Below are 20,765 nucleotides of genomic sequence, written 5' to 3'. Positions count from 1 at the left end.
AAGTGGCAGTCACATTCCCTCCAACAGCAGAATACACAAGCCCTGGAAAACCTCCGAACCCTGTAGATACCCTAAAACCAATGAAGTCAATATTTTTCCGGGGAGAGGAAACAGTACCTCTGAACCACAACACTATGTATAATCTCATCGTTTTGTTTGTAGGTGTTAACTATAGAAACTTTATTTATAAATTTCTTTTTTTATTTTTAAAGGAAAGTAATGAGTCCTTAAGACATTGTTATAAATATGTTATTCGGGATCCCTGGGTGGCGCAGCGGTTTGGCGCCTGCCTTTGGCCCAGGGCGCGATCCTGGAGACCTGGGATCGAATCCCGCGTCGGGCTCCTGGTGCATGGAGCCTGCTTCTCCCTCTGCCTGTGTCTCTGCCTCTCTCTCTCTCTGTGTGACTATCATAAATAAATAAAAGAAAAAAAAAAAGAAATATGTTATTCGTGTAGTCCTTTCAGAATGCAGATAAGAAAATTAAAGCTCACTGTGACCCCTTAGCCCAAATAACTGGTTAGCAATAAAACTGGGGCCAGGATAGTTACGCGATAATTACACATGTTGTTTGCTGACTAAAGAAGTACCTGTTGCCTCCTATAAACTGAAGTCAGTTATTTGTACTTGTTTATCTTGCAAATAAGAAATGCATAAAATGTTTTAGAAAATATGTATGTATATTGTTTAAAATATACTTAGCCGTCACTTCAGTCATCCTTCCAGGCCTCTCAGTTATTGTCATTGGTCTTAATCCTCTGGTTATCTTTAGACAGGCCAACGGACTGTCCAACGCTGTGCGGTGTGCAGAATAAGGCCATAAATGTGTGGGATTTGCCAAAGTGGGTGTAAATGAAACAAATTAAGTTCTACACACTTTTCCCCCAAAAGCTTTCAGAAAACCTACCATGGGAGCATCAGTAGGTGCTTTAAAGTTTTTATATTCAAGATTAAAATTTCTAAATAGTCTAAACTCCCCCTCTGCCGGCGTATGCTTGTCCTCATCGCGTTTTGGGTTCAGAACGGATTGCTTTAGGGGATATATATTTTTAAAGATTTTATTTATTCATTCATGAGAGACAGAGAGGAGGGCAGAGACCCAGGCAGAGGGAGAAGCAGGCTCCGTGCGGGCAGCCCGAGGCGGGACTCGATCCCGGGACCCGGGGTCACGGCCTGGGCCCAAGGCAGACTCATTTTGCCAAGAAAATGGACCATTTCGAGAGCGTTCCCTTCACACCTCGGGCAGGTGACTTTGGAACGGCCTCCTTCTAGAGCAGCCACACTTCGGCTCCGGGAAGCAGAGGAGTGTGCGTTCGGGGATACGGTCCTCAAAACAATAAATGAAGCCCCCCATCAGGTGATGGCAGGGTCGCCGTCCCATCTGGCAGGCGCGGTGCTGCCAGGGTTCCCGCGGCTCCGGCTCAGCACCTGGGGCCCGGCTGAGCGCCCCCCCGCCCCCAGCACCCTCTCCCCCGGGGGGGCTTCGCGCGGTTGGAGCCCGCAGCGCCCCAAACTAGAGCGTTTTCCTCCCCCCCCCCCGCCCCCGTGCTCCTCGTGCCCCCGTTTCCCGCTCCCAGCGGCATCTGGCGGCTGCGGTGCTTCCTCTCACTGTAGTTCGCCCCCTTTTTAAGAATACGAGTTAATAGAATCTCAGGGAGCGTGTAGGTCACCTTTACTGCTTGGCTTCTTTCCTTTAGCTTCCCGATCTAAAATCCACCCACGTTCTAATGTCATGTACATCAGCTGGGTTCTTCTTCTTTTTTGTCCCCGACTATTCATTTTCCAACTGATGCACTTTTAGCCTGTGTGATTTAAGGTCCTGTAAATGTTGGTGGACAAGCCTTCCTGGAAACATAAACTCGTATTTTCTGGGCTAACAATGAGGAGTGTAATCAAAGGGTTGGATGAGCCTAAGTGTAAGCTGATTAGAAGGCATCATCCTAAATTTCAAATTGTGTATCATTTTGAATTTCCTCCAACAATGTATGAGTTTCAGTTGCTCTATATCTTCACCAACATTTGTCAGTTTTTAAAAATTTTAGCGATCCTGGGGCACCTGGGTGGCTCAGTCGGCTAAGTTCCTGACTCTTAATTTCAGCTCAGGTCATGATCTCAGGGCCCTGGGGTCAAGCCCAAGCCCCACATGGGGCTCTGTGATCAGCAGAGAGTCGGCTTGAGGATTTTCTCTCTTTCCCTCTGCCCTTCTTCCCACTCATGTTTCTCTGTCTCTAAATAAATACATAAATCTTAAAAAAATGTAACCATCTTAGTGGGTTTGCAGTAGTATGATGTTTTATTATGCATTTCCATATTGACTAATGATACTAAAGATCTTTTCATGTGCTTATTTGCTCTTTTTATATCCTTATTTGGTAAATTTTCCATTTAAATATTTTATCCATATCTTATTTGAATAATTTATCTTACTGTTGTAAGAGTTCTTTGTATTTTAGGTTCACCTGTCCTTGATTAGACCTATGCTATGCAAATATTTTTTCCCAGTCTGTGGTTTGTCTTTTCATTTTTCTTAACAGTATCTTTGAAAGGGGAGAAAAAAACCTTTACTTTTTGATAGTTCATCAATATTTTAGTTTATGGTAATGTTTTTTCTGTCCTACCTAATGCATCTTTGCTAACCTAAGGTCACATAAATTTTTTTTGAATTTTCTTCTAGAAATTCTATAGTTTTAGGTCTTCGTTTAGGTTAATTATTCATCTACATCTAGTTCATATTTTATATGATATGCGGTAGAGGCTCATTATTTGGATTTGGACATTCAAATGTTCTAGTGCCATTTGGTGACTCCAGTCCCTGTTATCTTAAGATGCCCAAAAGCAGAAATCTCTCTTTTTTAAAAAAGACTTTGTTTATTCATTTGAGAGAGAGAAAGGGAGAGAAAGAGAGAGAGCACACAAGCTGGCGGGGAGAAAGGGAGAAGCAGACTTCTCGCTGAGCAGCGAGCTCCCAGTGGGGCTGGATCCCAGGACCCCGGGATCATGACCTGAGCCAAAGGCCGATGCTCAACCACTGAGCCACCCAGGTGCCCCAAGCAGAAATCTCTTAAGCAAGGCTTTGATAGATCATAGATATAACTTGCATGATGTAGTTTTAATTTAATATAATTCTATTTGTCCAAACAAAAAATGAGTTGATATGTTTCACTTTTATGACTTCTCATTTAGAATAATCACAAGCACAAACCACAAGTAAGATAGTTATTTTAAATCTCTGAATTACTAGTTCAGAAAATATGGTCAACATATTTTCTCGTTGGGTTTTTGTATTGATTTCTCTCCAAATTGTAGAGATAAGCATATTGTGACTTCAAAAGTACTTCTGTAAATAATAACTGCCTTTTCATTGTAGGGCTTTACCTAATAATTTTCCACAAATACTTATTAGAATATAAGGTCCTACTGGTTCAAAAGATATAATTGCCCATTCTTTCAGAATAGAGATACTTATAGTCTTTATCCAAATGGAAGCGGTGCTATTACTAAATTATGTTGGTTGCTCAATTAGGTTATTATAGAAAATAATGATAGGAGGGTCTATGTTTTCCATAACCATGAAATGGACCCATCATTTATTTTCATGGTGTGCATTTGTAGCTTGCCATTGTTGCAAAAGTCTTTTCACTTTGTCCCCATCATAGGCTATTTATATATTAAATTCATACATTAAGCTTTCTGCCTTTCTGTTGCAGGACTCTAACTTGATTTGTCATGGTTTTAAAGTGGGTAAACTCCATGCACATGCCACAGTAATCAGATGGCCTATTCTTGAACACTGTAGGATGACCCGACAAGAAATATCACAGCTGAACACACAAATTTAGTTCTGTTCTTTAAATAACCAAAGAGTGTGACAGACCTGGGGAGTTCACTTAGGTCTTTCTTGTGTGATAGAAATGTAATGTACCCTAAATCTATTTTTAATTCTGCCTTATGCAGCCTCGCAGCAAGATTTCACACATGCAAATAAGTTTGTTAAAAAAAAACAAAACACAAAAGCCTCCTGAAAAAAATCTGTTAGTTTAAGTGGTGTTGAGATGTGAAAGCCAATTTTGCATTTTAATGCCTAATTAACCAAATAATTACTCTAAGCTCATGCCAAATTTTCCTTTGCATTAGGATATGTGTTCTAAATGGTTAAGACATGTACAATTAAATTATCGGGGCTACACCAAAAGAAAAAATGTTGCACAGCGAAGGGAACCATCAAAACAAAAAGGCAACCTACTGAATGGGAAAAGATATTTGCAAATCTGATAAGGGGTTAATATCCAAACTATATAGGGAACTTATACACCTCAACACCAAAACCTAACAATTAGATTAAAAGTGGGCAGAGGACCTGAATAGCCATTTTTCCAAAGAAGACAAACAAATGGCCAATAAATAAATGAAAAGATGCTCAACATCACTGATCATCAGGCAAATGCAAATCAAAACCACAATGAGATACTATCTTATATCTGTCAGAATAATGTACCCTAAATCTATTTTTAATTCTGCCTTATGCAATGTCTGAAATGAACTATAAAAAATAGAGAAATAACAAGTGGTGGCAAGGATGTGGAGAAAAAGGAACCACCTTGCACTGTTGGTGGGAATGCAAATTGGTGCACCATTGTGGAAAATAGTAGGGTGGTTCCTCAAAAAATTGAAAATTGAATTAGCATATGATTGCGTAATTGTACTACTGAATATTTACCCTCCAAAAATGGAAACACTAATCTGAAAAGATATATGCACTCCTATGTTTATTGCTGCATTATTTACAATAACCAAGATATGTAAGCAACCCAAATATCCATCCATAGATGAAGAAGTCATATATATATACAATATATATACAACATATATACAATACAAATACACACACACACAATGGAATATTACTCAGCCATCAAAAACAATGAAATCCCACCATTTGCAACAACATAGATGGATCTAGAAGGTATAATGCTAAGTAAAATAAATCAGAGAAAAATAAATACCATATGATTCACTTATATGTGGAATTTAAGAAACAAAACAAATGAGCACACAAAGGAAAGAAAAGGACAAAAACAAGACCCCAAAACAGACTCTTAACTATAGAAAACAAACTGATAATTGACAGGGGAGAAATAGGAGAAGGGATGTAGATAAAGGGAATTAAGAGTACACTTATCATGAAGAGCACTGAGTAATGTGTTGAATCATTATATTGTACACTTGGAATTAATAAAACACCATGTAATTTGCACTTTGATTAAAAAAATACATCCGATACTTAGAACAGTGCCTAGTACACAGGAAATATTCAATAGATGTCGTTATCATTGCCGTCATCAGTGGAAGGAGGAAGAAACTGAGGAATGTATGTTTTAGCATTGCCCAGTGCAGAGAAGATACGTGGTACCTGGAATAGTTGATTAGTATCAACATTAACTATTAAATGGGAATATTAATCAGTTGCAACTAGGAAAATAAAAGAACAAGAGTACAAAGCTAAAATTATTTAGATGAAGAAAACCGAATCTGATCTTTGCATAATGTATACTTAATAAAATGTCTATGCTTAGTTCTATGTATTTAAAAATTTGTTAATAATCCAGATCTTTTATCAAACTCATTTAAATTAGTTGATATAGTGTCCAGAACTATTTCCTTTCTTTTTTCTCTTCTTATTGTATAAAAACACCTCTTTATTTTGGGGAACCCATTTCCTGCTGCTTCAGTGAATTGTGTCCTTCTGCCTTCTCTGAATTGGGCATCTTATAAGGAATGGCAAATGGCCACCCAGGATATCCAGTTTTCACTGGCAACAGTCATTGATTCAACATTTGGCCTATCAATTCCACTTTCTCTAAAATATATGCAGTTTGAGAGTTCTTCTACTTCAGTAGGTTGCAATGACCACCTGCTATTTCTAGTGAGGTGGGGCTTGGGGGGTATGTCCTTTGGAGATGGTTAGCAGCCGGTGTCTTAAATAATAGGAAGACAAATTATTCTACTCAAACAGTGAAAATGACTGATGACTGTGTTTTTCAAGCACAGATAGTGAGGATTTTAGACACATTGCAGAGCATGTACCTAAGGAACATGTGTTCCTTCATATGTTAGCCTTAAGCTAACATATGAAGGCTAGGCATAGCCTAGGCATAGCCTGTTTTTTTTTTATTAAAGATTTTATTTATTTATTCATGAGAGACACACACAGAGAGAGAGGCAGAGACACAGGCAGAAGGAGAAGCAGGCTTCCTGCGAGGAGCCTGATGCAGGACTTGATCCCAGGACCCCAGGATCATGCCCTGAGCTAAAGGCAGACTCTCAACCACAGAGCCACCCAGATGCCCCTAGCCTTAACCTTCTGTTATAGTCACTGCTTTTGGGAACCTAATGCCCCTCACAATATCCTTTTCCTGGTCAAGTTAGTTCCAAATTAGAATACTTGTCTTAAGCTAACTACCTTTTCATCTTGTTTTGTTTTCAAGTCCCTACTCCATCTCTGATCAAACAAAAGAACTGGTTCTAAATTTTATCCCGTGGAAACTCTTATATGACATATTGGACCATTTTAGAGAGTGTGTGTGTGCGTTTGTGTGCGTGTGTGTGTGTGTGTAGCTATCTGGAAGATGAACACCTTTGATTACCATTGAGAAATGAAGTAGCAGGATCTAATCTATGTCTTAGGTCAGTAATCTGGAAGCAGCATGAAAGTGGAATAGAAAGTGTACACATTGGAGGGCCAGTGACAAAGGACTACTTAGGAAAGGACAAAAGTGAAAGATATTTTGAAGCACAGAAATGAAATGTTTGAAATGCTTAGTGGGAATGAATCCAGATTTGTGGATGTTATAATGTTGAGTTTTTATTTTCTACATTGATTACCTATGATTATTATAGTAGAAAAATCTAAATGACGACATTGGTTTTACAATTCACATGGTTGGTTTTATGTACTTTTACTAGTTTCTCACATTTTTGACAATTACATAATATAAATAAATCTTGAGGTTGGAAAACATTGGTTTTGCAATGAAGAACTCATAAAACGTGGTTGCTGACTGGAAGTAGGTCAAGAGTGAGAAAGAGAGTAGTATTAAAGTGCTCCTTGAGATTTCTAGTGGAACTTGCCTAGAAGTCATGGAATGGTGTAGAGATTAACAGTCTGAAGAAATAGATCTATAGAGCTTCTAACTTTAATAACCTCTAGTGTATTAGCTTTCTAAATCTTAGTTTCTTGTTTAAACTGGACATTATGAACCAGAACTCTCTACATCCTTTCCTCCTATTCTGTGCTTCTATGTGATTTTGCTAAATATCACAGCTTGGTTTGCTATTTTTCCTGGATTCTGTATCTTTGCTGCATTACTTACATTTCTTGTAGGTTTTTTTTTTCCTTATTGGGGTCTAACTGACAGAAAAAATATATATAAAGTGTACAACATAATGATTTGATATACATATACTTTGTGAAATAATTTCCACAGCCAGGTTAATCAGCACATTCATCACCTCGCATTGTTATATTTGTGTGCATGTGGGGAGAATGTGTAAGGTCTACTCTTTTAGCAAATTTCAACCATACGGTTCAGCGTCATTAACTATAGTCATCCCGCTGAACAGTAGAAACCCAGAACTTGCTCATCTTATAACTGAAGATCTTCGCTGTTTGCGGAGCATCTCCCTACTTCTCCCACCCACTGTCTTCTAGTGATCACCATTCTACTGTGAACCACTATGAGATATTACTTCACACCTGTTAGGATGGCATTTATCAAAAAGATAAGAAATAACAAGTGTTGGTGATGATGTGGAGGATAGGGACCCCTGATGTACTGTTGGCAGAAATGCAAACTGGTGCAGCCACAATGGGAAACAGTATGGAGGTTCCTGAAAAAAAAAAAAAAAAAACATAAATAGAACTACCAGATGATCCTTCAGTCCCACTTCTGGGAACAAAATCAGTATCTTAAAGAGATCTCTTCACCTCTCTGTTCATTGCAGCATGATTTAAAATAGCCAAGATATAGAAACAACCTAAATGTCTGTCATTAGGAAAATAGTAAAAAAAAATGTGGTTTATTTATATACATAATTGGATATTATTCCACTATGTGAAAGCGAGAAATCTTGCTACTGATGACAACATGGATGGAACTACAGGACATTATGCTAAGTGAAGTAAGCTCGAGAGAGAAAGATAAATCCTGTATATTAGAATTTCCAAGTGTAATCTTTAGAAAAATTACATTTATAAGAATTTTGGATGGAAAATAACACAAGACCCTGCTTCTTTATACACCTATACATGAATATACCCTTCATGGTGGAGATCTTTGGGGATTCTACGAAGCCTTCGTATATTTTTCAATATTTTACCAGTAATCTTGTGATTGGATCCGCCAGCTTTCCTATCAGACAAGGTGAATACCTGACAGCAAGTAGAACACTAGGTCATTAATAATTTCTTTAAAAATAATATTAATTTCTTCATGGTTTTTGTAAGTTTTACTTTATTACCCCCCCTTATTCTGGCTGAGTTGTAATCACTACATTTTCCCCTTTATATCATTTGTTGCTACACTGGTTAGAGTGATGTATAACTACTACATTTTTTAATTTTGAAAAATTAACAAAAAACATGGAAAATTACAAATGCTAGAATGGTATTATTGACTCTTCAGAAATAATAATTGTTAATATTATGTCATAGTTGTTTTATATTCCTTCTTTCTTTGTTTTCAAAGAAATTGAGCTTTAGATAAACATAAAATCTCTAATATTTCTTATATGAATGCTATTCTTCCTTTTTCTTTCTAGTGATAACCCACTCTAATATATTTACACATCTCTGGAGAAACTCCAAGTTTAAATGTATTCGCACAAACTGCACAGGCAATGAGTGACAGGGCATGTTTCAGAGCATAGGCCTCTAGATTCTTGATATACTGTTCCATCTGCAAGACTAGGGATTTAATTATTGGCTGAATTAAAAATAAAATCATGTCAGTGGATGTCATAACACTATGACTTTTAAAATGAAATAAAACCATATGGCACTTTTGATTTTGGTTCAGATTTATAAAATGGCAAGAGATCTACCCTAACAACCAAATAATCCAGATATCTTACAGAATCTAGTTTTATAAACCCATCAGAGAGCTTTTGTGTATTCAAAGAAACAAAAAGAACTAAACTCCAAAAGTGTTGTGTGCTTAACGGGGGAGAAATGGAGGGTTACTTTTACCTCTGGCAGAATGGCAAAAGGAAGAGCCATCTGCTGTAGAAAAGAATGGAAATATTAGAATGAAGAAAACATTACAGAAATGAAAAATTCTGTGCACCTGGGTGGCTCAGTTGGTTAAGTGTCTGCCTTCGGATCAGGTAGGAAATAGATATGTCTCCCTGTTCAAGGAGGAGTCTGAAAAAAAAAAAAAAAAAAAAAAAAAAAGGAGGAGTCTGTTTATCCGTCTCTCTTTGCTCCTCCTCCCACTCCTGCTCAATCTCTCTCTCTCTCAAATGAATAAATTAAATCTTAAAAAAAAAAAAAAAGGGGGATCCCTGGGTGGCGCAGCGGTTTAGCGCCTGCCTTTGGGCGTGATCCTGGAGACCCGGGATCGAATCCCACGTCAGGCTCCCGGTGCATGGAGCCTGCTTCTCCCTCTGCCTATGTCTCTGCCTCTCTCTCTCTCTCTCTGTGACTATCATAAATAAATGAAAAAAAAAAAAAAGGAAACGAAAAAGTCCTTAAACAGACTTCGCAGGAGCATGGAAACAGTAGAAAAAAGGATAAGTGAGCCTAAAGACAAGTTGATAGAATGTATCCATACTGAAACAAAAGGAAGAGATGGAAAGGAAAGAGATTTAAAACAATTCCCAATTTGTTTATTAATGAATTCTTAGGAAGAAAGCAGAGGGAGAACAGAGAAGAAAGAATATTTGAAGAGATGAAGACCAAGGAAATTTCCAAAATTGATGAACTCCAATAGACTATAGTACTAGAAAGCTTACTGACCTCTAAACAGGATAACAGGATTTTAGAAAAGACATTGAGAGCCACAGTTCCTTTTCTAATCTCTGCAATCATAATTGACTAAATTAAAAAAACAACAACATAGTAACCCAATGTCAATTGGTTAAAAGGAAAATTGAAGTGAAATCTTTGAATAAAGACAGCAGGAATTTCAAAGGCAACTAGCAATGAATACTTTGCCTGAAGAGACATAAAAGTGACAAATTATTATCTAGAGAGAAAGGAAAATAAATACTATTCAGATTTATAGGATCTTCCAGTTAACTCGTCTGCATTCTAATACGAGTGAAAGTGGAGCTCACCAACAAATTTTGAATGAAGATGGAAGAAGCTATCTCAGGAGGTATGAGTTTTCTGTCACTGGAAGTAACCTAGAGTTGGTTAATGACCAATTGGAATATAATTCAAGTCACAGATGTATTGTTCAACTAAATGATCATTGTGATCTTATTCTCATGTTAACATTCTTTGATTATAGAAAAAGCAGGTAAAAGAAGCTAATCAACCAAATATGTGATTTAATATACAGTATCCTTTGCTTTTAACTTTTTAAGAAAATTAATAGAAAAATATTTTCTCTTATTTGTTCCCCAAATAATTTAAGATAATGTAACTAAACTGTAAAAACATGAGGCACAATACTTCTAGCTACAGAAATATTTGTTAGACTTTGATTTAAGGAGAGATATAGTTAAGTCTATTTAACTTGTTATGTAAAAAATTATCTTGAAATGATTTTGGTTATAAAGGGACTTATTTGCATTGTTTAAAAGTTTCAGAGAAATAACCTGTCTAGATATGATTTGATCAAGTCTGGCTTAGATGTGTTTTAGTTGTATCTTCAAATTAGTGTCCTTCAGGGTGGCAGGCTGATGGCGCATTCACCAACCACATCATTAGGAGAAGATGGGCGTCTGGTTCCAGTTTTCTTCATTATTACCAACTTTAGTGATGACTGGGCTAATCATCAGCTAATTTCAGTGGCCAAGAATATGTTGCACATTAACTGAGTTTGGTTTAGATTGCCAGACCATCTGCTGTGTGGGTTGCTGTGACAATGGTTGTAGTAGGGAATGTGTCATTAACCCAAAGATGTGGACCTCTCAAGGTTCACCCAATCCCACCCAACTCTCACAGCTGCTTCATGATGAAGAATGTTTAGAGATTGTTTGAGGAGATTACCATAATATCCATTATTGAAGAAATGCTCTAAAAAGTTTGAAAAATATAGAAAAAAATCACATGCCTTTACGACCTCAACTGCAAGGTTATAAAAGATACTAAAGGCTCAGAAATTGAAATTGTCAGTTTCACAAATGGAATTGCCAACCGCCTTATAATTATTTCAGTGCTTAGGTAACTGACAGATTTATTGAGTGTTGGAGAACAGATTACAAAGTCCATTGTGCCTTCAAAATAAATTGTAGTTACCAAAGACTCAGTCCAACATTCACATACCTCAGAAAAAATAGATTCAAATGTCTACTGCCATCTATGGCTACAATGGCTGTCAAATGAGCTACTAAAGGAAGCAAAAAAAACCCAACAACACAACAGCCGTATTTTTTTTTTATCAAGAATAATCCTCGGATAAAACTCTATTAATCCTTAAAGATAGATATCTTCTTTGGGATTTCTGTCACTGCAGACCATGAGTTTAATCTAAAATGAATGATTTTAAGTGACACATGCTTTCAGTACCATTGGTCTTTTCCACATATCTTGAAGAAATAACTACCATCAGTTCTCACTCTATCTTCTTGAGTCTCACACAAATTGCTGCCAAACGACAAAAGAGAAATACAGGAACTCAATCATCTCAGTATTGAATATGTTTTCTATATAAATTGGTTTTGGAGAATGAGTTATTGTGCCCAATTCCAGTAATAGCACGGAAAACTTAACTTTCATTATCAAATGGCTGAAAGCCATAAATTGTGTCCTGTGATGAAAAAGTTATTAGAGGAGATTTCGATCTTTCTTTACAGTATATATATCTGTGTTGGTCTAATGGTTTGAATTTAGAAACATGTAGTTGTATCATTTCAGAATATTTTTGCTCTTTTCTCAATATTTTAAAAGTTATTTAGGGGATCCGTGGGTGGCTCAGCGGTTTGGCACCTGCCTTTGGCCCGGGGCGCGATCTTGGAGTCCCGGGATCGAGTCCCGTGTCCGGCTCCCTGCGTGGAGCCTGCTTCTCCCTCCTCCTGGGTCTCTGCCTCTCTCTCTCTCTCTGTCTCTCATGAATAAATAAATAAAATCTTAAAAAAAAAAAAAAAAAAGAACCTACGAAGCAAACCTTCCTTCCTCAAAGTCATGCTGGTAAGATTCTGAAGCTTAGATTACTCCCCAGAAAAGGAGAATGGAGAGGGCGAGAACTCTGGATTTGATCGGCTATCTGAAAAGAGACTTTTATATTAACAGGAAGTGAACATATTTCTTATCTAGATCGTTGCCTCCTGTTTTCAAGAAATGAGCACTTTGAGGATTATGATGGATTTACTCAAAGAAAAACAAAGTTCTAGTTTTGAATATCTGAGTTGTTTGAACTATTGCTATGGCAAATTTTAAGGCTGCTGAGAAAATTTTTTATATTCATTAAACTGTATTTATTAAATAATTATTTTTCAGTTTTAATAAGTAAACGTGTATTAAAGTTAACAGAGCTTCAGATCACCATGAACTCATCAGAATTTTTGTCAATCTATAATGTATTAATTTTTAAAATTCAAAAATAGTAAAAATAACTTATTTGTTTTATTGAATTCATTAATGACTCTCATTTATTACTCTCGGTTGAACAATATGAAACTGTTGATGTTTAGCTATTTTTGAGCTACAAAAATGGCAAGTTCATGTGGTGGGTCTTAATACCTTCCAGAATATCTAGACCTTTGGGCACTCCAGGTTGGAAACATCTAGAATGGATTGTAAGCAATGGTTGAAAAGATTTACAGAAAGATGTATTTAGCAAGAAACCTGTTTATGATGAACATAACTTGAAAATAATTTTTGAAAATCATTAAATCTGCAAGCTTATATATTTGTGTTTCTCAAAATTTTAATCCAATTTTCCAGCATGTTCTGTCCAACAAAGAATACACAAAAAATTTTTTCTGATATTGATGCTTTGATTGAAGCAGACTATTAAATTATTCTGCAAAGTCTTACTTTTGCAATACTTTTGACTGATCAAACCATTCTGGTGATTTTTCTGACTCTTATCTATGTAAATGTTGAAAGCAATGTCCAAATAAGTCTCAGACTTGGTATATGCGTGTATTCTGAACCGTAAGTATTAGACTCATCAACTGGAAATAAGTGTTCATTATGCAAATATGGTGGAAGTTTAGGCAGCACACTTATGAAAGTGACAATTCAGGTAAAAAGAGGATGTTTTAGGCGAGTGGGCCAGCTCTGTCTTCTTATATCATCCTGGGCAGTTCTGCTTTTTTGTATTTAATTCCAAAATCAAAGGATTACATTTTATATGGGGGGGAAAAAGGTTGCCTTTCTGAGGTGTATAGTAATGTAAATTGTTGGGATCATTCATTTCTTATCCTGTGTTCACTCACAAAGCTTCAGTAGAGCAAATGATAGGAAAGGTTATCATCACAAATATAAACTTACACGTATGGACAGCAAGTTAGAAAAAGATTGTTTTCTTTAATGGGGATTTTTGAAGTATATGGGAATTTGGCAGCTGAAAAAATTTTTTTTCTTTCTCTTTTTTCTTGAGCTCCCTTCTGCAAAGACCTCTTTTATCCCCATAGAGGTACAGATCAAAACCTCTTTTGGAGCAGCCACAGCACTGATGTAGGATGACTCTCCTCCGTGTGAGAAAGCTTCAGAAAACCCCGGGACCAGTTGCCTCTTGAATCTGGAAAAGGGAATGACGTTCCATATATTCTTTCCATCTGTGATATGCTAAGGCCAGAAATGTGTATGATCAGTCTTGGAAACATTCCAGGAAAGTCATTGGTGATGCAGTATTCATGATCTGTTGACATCTAAGATGAATTTGAGATTCCACCGTGATTCTAAATGCCAAATTTATTAATATCCATCTACTGGGATAATTTAATATTTAAATCTTTATCATTCTCATCTCTGTTTCTGTGCAGGAGACCGTTCATTCTCTTGCTTAGAAAACATTCCTAAATATTGCATCAAGATTCTGTTAACAATCCAAAGAAACAACTTTTCATGTTCACCCAAAACCACACTACCTCAGCATTGAATTATTTAGAAATAATAAGCAATGGCAACAACATTTTCCCTGAATCTATGGGTTGGTAGAGATGTTGCTGAGATGTGAAAGTTGGGTTTAGGGGCACATGGGTGGCTCAGCAGTTCAAGGGTCTTCCTTCAGCTCAGGTCGTGATCCCAGGGTCCCGGGATCCAGTTCCAGATCGGGCTCCCTGCTTAGCGAGGAGTCCTTTTCTCCCCCTTCCTCTGCCGCTTCCCCTGCTTAAGCTCTCTCATTCTCTCTCTCTCAAATAAATAAATAAAATCTTAAAAAAAAAAAAAGAAGGAAAGTCTGGTTCATTTGAAAAAAAATTCAATTTTTAAAATACTGTATTAGTTTGGTCTTCATGTGAGTTTTCATGGGAAGTATGTTTGTCATGTGAAACAAAATTTTTAAAGTATTCTCATGGCAAAACATCTTCCTTAAATTATCGTGGATTCTATTTATTATGGGTTTTGTCACAGACAAGATTATCAAACGTAAAAAAAAAAAAAAAAGAATGTTTTAAATGCTAATGTCAGACATGGTAAACTGGAGAGAAACACAACAGGCCAAAGCAATTTCCTTCCAATTCATGATAAAGGCCAGAGTCTAAGAAGAACCAGCGTTTCTTTTAGACTTATTTCCTATTTTGAGTATATGGAGTTCTCTCTCATTTAATCCTGAGCATACATGCAACGGCCTTGTCTTATTGTTTCCTTGAGAATGAAGGGGAAGGCCTTGTGTGGGACACAGTGACCAAAAAGAGGACAGCAAGTGTCAGCTGTTGTAATTCATGGCAAGAGGTGATGGAGACCATGACTGTAATTCCCCAAGGGAATCGTGAAAAATCCTGGAATTCTGAAATGCCCCTTAGCATAGAAGACAAGGACTTGATACTTAGGAAAATGAACCCAGAAGAATAGGGGACTTAGGAGAAAACACATTAAATGTATTTCTCCCTCATAATTCTACTTTAAATCGATCTTTTTCCTTTTGGAAGATTGAAAATAGAGGTTTATAAATAGTATGATGAGGAGGGTGAAATTTTGTATTTATAAGAGAAGTCTTGAAACGCATTAGTTGTCTATACTGTAATGTGCAATTGAAGTGATAATTACAGTAGATTGTGTTCATTAGGCAGTTTCAGCTGAGGGTGCACGTAGCTTATGGTAACAGGGAACAGCTTCGACCGCAAGGGCTACATAGAAACCATAAACATAGTACATTTGCTCTGCACAGTGTTTTAAAACATTTTTAAAAATTAGTTTCCAATATTTAAAAATGGGGAGATTTCACAGAATAATCAGGAATTTTGGCCTTTTCCTGAAAAATGGCAAACATTAGCAAAGGGTGTTCAAATTCAGAGGGCAACGAGCAGCTGGGACTGATGATCCAGACCCTGACTCTTCTAGGTGGGGTGCAGAAGCTCCAGGCCTCTGTGACCCACTCATCTGTGTGCCCGTTTGCCTCCTGTAGACATTCGGATTATTTAGGAGGGACTTCTCTGTGTTTGGAGATTCTATTTATTTACTCATGAGAGACGCACAGAGAGAAAGAGAGAGAGAGAGAGGCCGAGACCCAGGCCGAGCGAGAAGCAGGCTCCACGCAGGGAGCCCGACGCGGGACTCGATCCCGGGACCCCGGGGTCACGCCCTGGGCCGAAGGCGGCCGTAAACCGCTGCCACCCGGGCTGCTCCAAAATCCTTAAAATATGTATATAATGTGATTCCCGAAAACCAGAGGGAGCACCGATGTCCAGGAATCCGACAAAGGAGTCACAATAGTTAAAACCTGTTGTCAGGGCCTAAAACCCGAGGCGCCTCTTTAACGTGAGACTTTGTTTAAAGACTTGCTATTTTCCAAATCGTAACGCGCGGCCTTTTGTCCAAAACAGTTTCTGTCAGTTGCGGCGGTTCCTGCGGGCGTGAGAATTGCGTCGGGGTCCTTCAAGGTCAGCGCCTGAGAGGGCCGACGCCCGCCCGGGGAGAAAGCCCGATTCTGCAGGAAGGACAGCGCGCAAAACACCTGCGGCTTAGTAAGTGTAAGATTCTCCGTGAAAGCCTCGGTCTGCGTGAGGTCCCGGGGGGCGGGGGGCTCTGCCCTCTGTCTGGAGCCTCATCCCCGGCAAGGCCGGAGGCAGGTCAAAGGGCCTGTCCCCGCCCCTCCCCCACCGCCCTCCGCGGACAGCCCCAGGGGATGAAGCACCCCAAGTGTGTGGATGCCACCCCTTCCGTCCCAAATACGCGGATTTTGAGACAAGGATGGCGGGGAGTTTGGTACTCTTGTGAAAGTGCCCTCGAGTTTTGACTTGTTTTCATCACACTGTTTCTAAAATTTATTTATTTATTTTTAAGGATTTTCTTTTCTTTTTTTTTTTTTAATTTGACAGAAAGCGAGTGCATGAGCGGTGGGCGCAGAGGGAGGAGGAGGAGCCCGCCTGAGCCGGGAGCCCCGAGCGGGGTTGAGCCCAGGACCCCGGGGTCATGACCTGAGCCCACGGCAGGCGCTTCACCGGCTGAGCCCCCAGGCGCCCCCGTTTCTAAAATTTAAGTGAAAGAAGAGTTTGGGGGCAGCCCCAGGGGCCCAGCGGTTGAGCGCCGCCTTCAGCCCAGGGCGTGACCCCGGGGCCCGGGATCGAGTCCCGCGACCGGCTCCCGCGTGGGGCCTGCTCCTCCTCCTGCCTGTGTCCCTGCCTCGCTCTCTCTCTGTCTCATGAATAAATAAATGAAATCGAAAGAAAGAAAGAAGAAAGAAAGAAAGAAAGAAAGAAAGAAAGAAAGAAAGAAAGAAAGAAAGAAAGAAAGAAAGAAAAGAAAGAGAAAGAAAGAAAGAAGAAAAAGAAAGAAAGAAAGAAAGAAAGAAAGAAAGAAAGAAAGAAAGAAAGAAAGAAATAGAAGAAAGAGAACCCCAGAAATCCCGACCCCTCCCTTCAAAGAATCCCTCCTCCATACCCTCCCCCCTCCCTACATCCCCCGCCCTCCCTCCCTCCGAAAGAAAGAAAAGAAAAGAGAAAAAGAAAGAAAGAAAGAAAGAAAGAAAGAAAGAAAAGAGTTTTGTACGGCAATGAATGAAGACGTTGACTTTACAGTGTCATCGCTCTGGGTGACTGTGAACTTCTCTGGGAGGGACAAGCTGGGTTGCGTGTGAATCGGGACGGCCAACGGCGTGCTCCCCTTGTACGTGGGTGTGTGCATGCGTGTACGAGGCCCGCTGAAATAGGCCACGTGGCCCCGATTCTCTTTCCAAGCCTCTTTTTCTTTTAATTTTTTTTTTTTTATTTATTCATGAGAGACACAGAGAGAGGCAGAGACCCAGGCAGAGGGAGAAGCAGGCTCCCTGCAGGGAACCCGACGTGGGACTCGATCCCCGGGCCCCAGGGTCGAGGCCTGGGCTGAAGGCGGCGCTCAACCGCTGAGCCACCGGGCTGCCCCTCCAAGCCTGCTTTTAAAGGAGACTGAATCTCTCTAAAGGAGAATTAATCAACCTGATTGCTGTCTTTTTATTTTATTTTATTTTATTTTATTTTATTTTATTTTATTTTATTTTATTTTATTTTATTTTATTTTATTTTATTTTTTTAACCTGATTGCTGTCTACACATTAGTACATGTCTCTTCCAAGTTCGGGAGATCCCAGTAGTTCTCTTGCCTTTACAACCACACAAGGCAGCTGTTTTCCCACACTTCTTAACAGTGTTGAGCAAAGGACGGGAGAAAGGCATGTGGCTGGAAAAGTTTTATGACTTGAAAAAAATTAAGGTTGACCTGATTCTAAGACCTGTAACTTCCTTTTACATTCTATTCTCACATAGACTCACATTTCTCTCCTTATAATCCATACATACTTCTTATCTGCGGCCTTGTTGACATTAAGTAAATCAAACAAATATCTAGGATTTAACTAAAACATTATTGTTTTCTTTAGGGCCCCGAAACAGAACTTCATAAAGAATTTATAAATGTTTTGAGTAGAGTTAAAATCAACACATCTGTTTTTTGTTTAGTGACAACTTTTAAGGTGTGGTCGGGGACCAGGATTCATCCATCTTTGGGTTCACTCAACTTTGCCAAACTGGAGCTTACATACCAGTGTGTCTGTGTTTCTATAAAACTGACGTAATGTCAGCATGATTCTGGGAAAAAGTTTTTTGTTATTTTTTTCTTCCTTCCCAGATTGTATTTTACTACTGCTGCTCCAACAAAGATCGAGCGAAACTGTAAAGGATATGCCTGCAGTACATTTCTGTTGAAAGGAAGGGCTGGGATAAAATTAACCCCAAATAAACTGAATTTTTAAAATATTTTTTTCTCAAGAGTACAATCCTTCCAAAATTAGAATGGGCTTATCTCGTAGCTGAATGCTGTACAGAAAAGCAATGTAAATAAAGGGACGATCCATGCTTATTAAACTTACTATTTGCCAATATACTTTCCACCACCTCTGACACCTGCGCTACCGACGACTACACGTGGGGACCCAAGGAGCGTCTCAGCGAACTGACCAGGTTGCTGCTGTTCATCAGGATAATTCACGGATAACGTGCAAGCAGCCAGGATAAGTCCGCCAACAGCCTTGCCACCTGCTCATGAGCACTTGCAGTTCTGGATCCCTGGAAAAAATATATTTTAAGTGATTATATTTGCATTTTAGACCAGAAAGCATCACACATAGATGTGCACTGCTTATTATTTTGGCCGTCTCAGAATAAGGAATTCCGACAAAGTGGAGCTTATAAACCACGGTGCAGATGGAGTTCCTGGAGCTGCCAAGAAGCCACATTAAAATATTTTTACATAGATCTATATAGTTACTTCATCATAAATAAAAGCAAAAACTATAACCTGTTCTCTTTACATTTAACTCCAAATGGAAAATTTACTAGAGGCCACGAAACGCCTCCCACGGCACCGATCCGTGTCCCCGGGCCACTCGCTGTCCACGCCGTCGTGTATGATTAAGGCAGGAGGGTCTCTGCTCTGAACTTACGCTCACGAGTACTTCGGGGTCGCGAGTCCTAACTGTGGGCATTTCAATACGGTGCTATTGCAGCTCAGGGCCCAGACCTTAGGCAGCAACTATCCTGCCCTTAGGTTTGGCAGCACGTTTCCCGGGTCCCGAGGAGGAGACGGTGAGCGAAACAGTCACTAGCTGAGCCTCTGCTGAGAGGAGCCGCGCTGCAGGGCGTCCCTGGGCCCCGGTGTGGGCCAGCCGGGGTGCCCGGAGGGGGCCAGCCGGGGTGCTCGGAGAGGGCCAGCCGGGGTGCCCGGAGAGGGCCAGCCAGGGTGCCCGGTGTGGGCCAGCTGGGGTGCCCGGAGAGGGCCAGCCGGGGTGCGGTCCCAGGGGCCTCCTCAGCCAGGGCGGTTGCTTCCATTCGCTTCTGGACACGAGGGCTCTGGGTGCGCGTGCCCGCGGGGCTGCGGAGCTGGCATGGGGCTGACCTCCCGCCGTGGAGGGCTCGCAGCTGCTCCCTGGACGCTTCATTTGGAATTTATTTCTGTCTGATTTCATTGGGGAATCTTTCTACTCCACCGAACTCTTTCATTCTGTAGGAATGTTTCACTTGTCTTCTTTTCCTTTCCATCCTCCCCTGCCCTCCTTCTCTCTCTCTCTCTCTCTCTCTCTCTCACACACACACACACACTCACACACACACACACACACACGCCACTTACACGTGACCATAGGACATATGACATATACACACAGAACTTCCTCTTACATGATAAAAACATCCTTTCAAATTATTTCACCGTTGTTACGGAGTTTATCTTTCAAGTCCGAATGGGTGAATTTATGATGGTGAGGAGACGGTTTATGTTAAAACCATTAAAATAAATACGCTGCAGACAGACATGTCTTTGGGCAACAGGAAATGAACCAGATTGTGATTGGGTTTGAAGTTTATATCATTTCCAGGGATGAGGAGACTCTTGGATGAGTAGAAACCGATTTGACTATAGGTTTTTTTGTCAATTCCTCACATCTGCGAGTTATGAAGCTTCATTCTGACAGCAGAAAATTAACTCACTGTGCTGCCCTGATTGCTTTCCCACAGTGCTCCCCCCGTGGCTCTGCACCAGCAATTGCTGCAGCAGCACGGGGAGAGTGGGTTTGCTTCACGGTGGGTTGGCCCCATTCCCCGTGAGGGTGAGGGGAGGGAATCTGAGATGGGAAGGCTCGCCAGGAGGGAAATTTTTCGTATGACTTCAGTAGTCAATGGTAACATTTTACGTAGAGCGTTTTATCCTTATAGAGATGTGGTGGGTTGTTTTCTTTTCCTTTATCCCGCATAAGAGGCACAAGGCTAAGCAGTTTTATGACTGTTTCCTTGCTAATTAATGTGGAGGGTAAAATCATTTCCCCCTTATAGGAGCCAGTGGTGACATCTAATGTAGGATGTGTCTGGCCCCAAGCCCAGTACAAGATGTAGTGCAGAAGTACTCTCCGGCACCGGGGGCATTTGATGGTCACTAAACACACTGGAACACTATCTTGTTTTCAAACT

The 20,765-nt window shown here is 39.8% G+C and overlaps 1 long non-coding RNA gene across 2 annotated transcripts; it reads right to left on the bottom strand.

Annotated features, from left to right (window-relative positions):
- Window positions 1–240: 240 nt before the first annotated feature.
- LOC111093742 lies at window positions 241–19,517 on the bottom strand. 2 transcript variants are annotated; one of them, XR_005383023.1, is made up of 3 exons: window positions 19,247–19,517; window positions 18,762–18,869; window positions 241–406 (listed from the first exon to the last, which is right to left on the bottom strand). It is a non-coding gene; the product is annotated as an uncharacterized LOC111093742 (long non-coding RNA). The 2 variants fall into 2 exon arrangements; XR_005383022.1 differs by lacking the exon at window positions 241–406 and adding an exon at window positions 6,340–7,886 and having other exon boundaries at window positions 18,674–18,869.
- Between the last annotated feature and the right edge of the window lie 1,248 nt (window positions 19,518–20,765).

This window comes from Canis lupus, chromosome 33, assembly GCF_011100685.1.
Source record: "Canis lupus familiaris isolate Mischka breed German Shepherd chromosome 33, alternate assembly UU_Cfam_GSD_1.0, whole genome shotgun sequence".
In the NCBI taxonomy this organism is placed as follows: Eukaryota; Metazoa; Chordata; class Mammalia; order Carnivora; family Canidae; genus Canis; species Canis lupus.
This window is presented reverse-complemented; position numbering and strand designations above follow the sequence as displayed.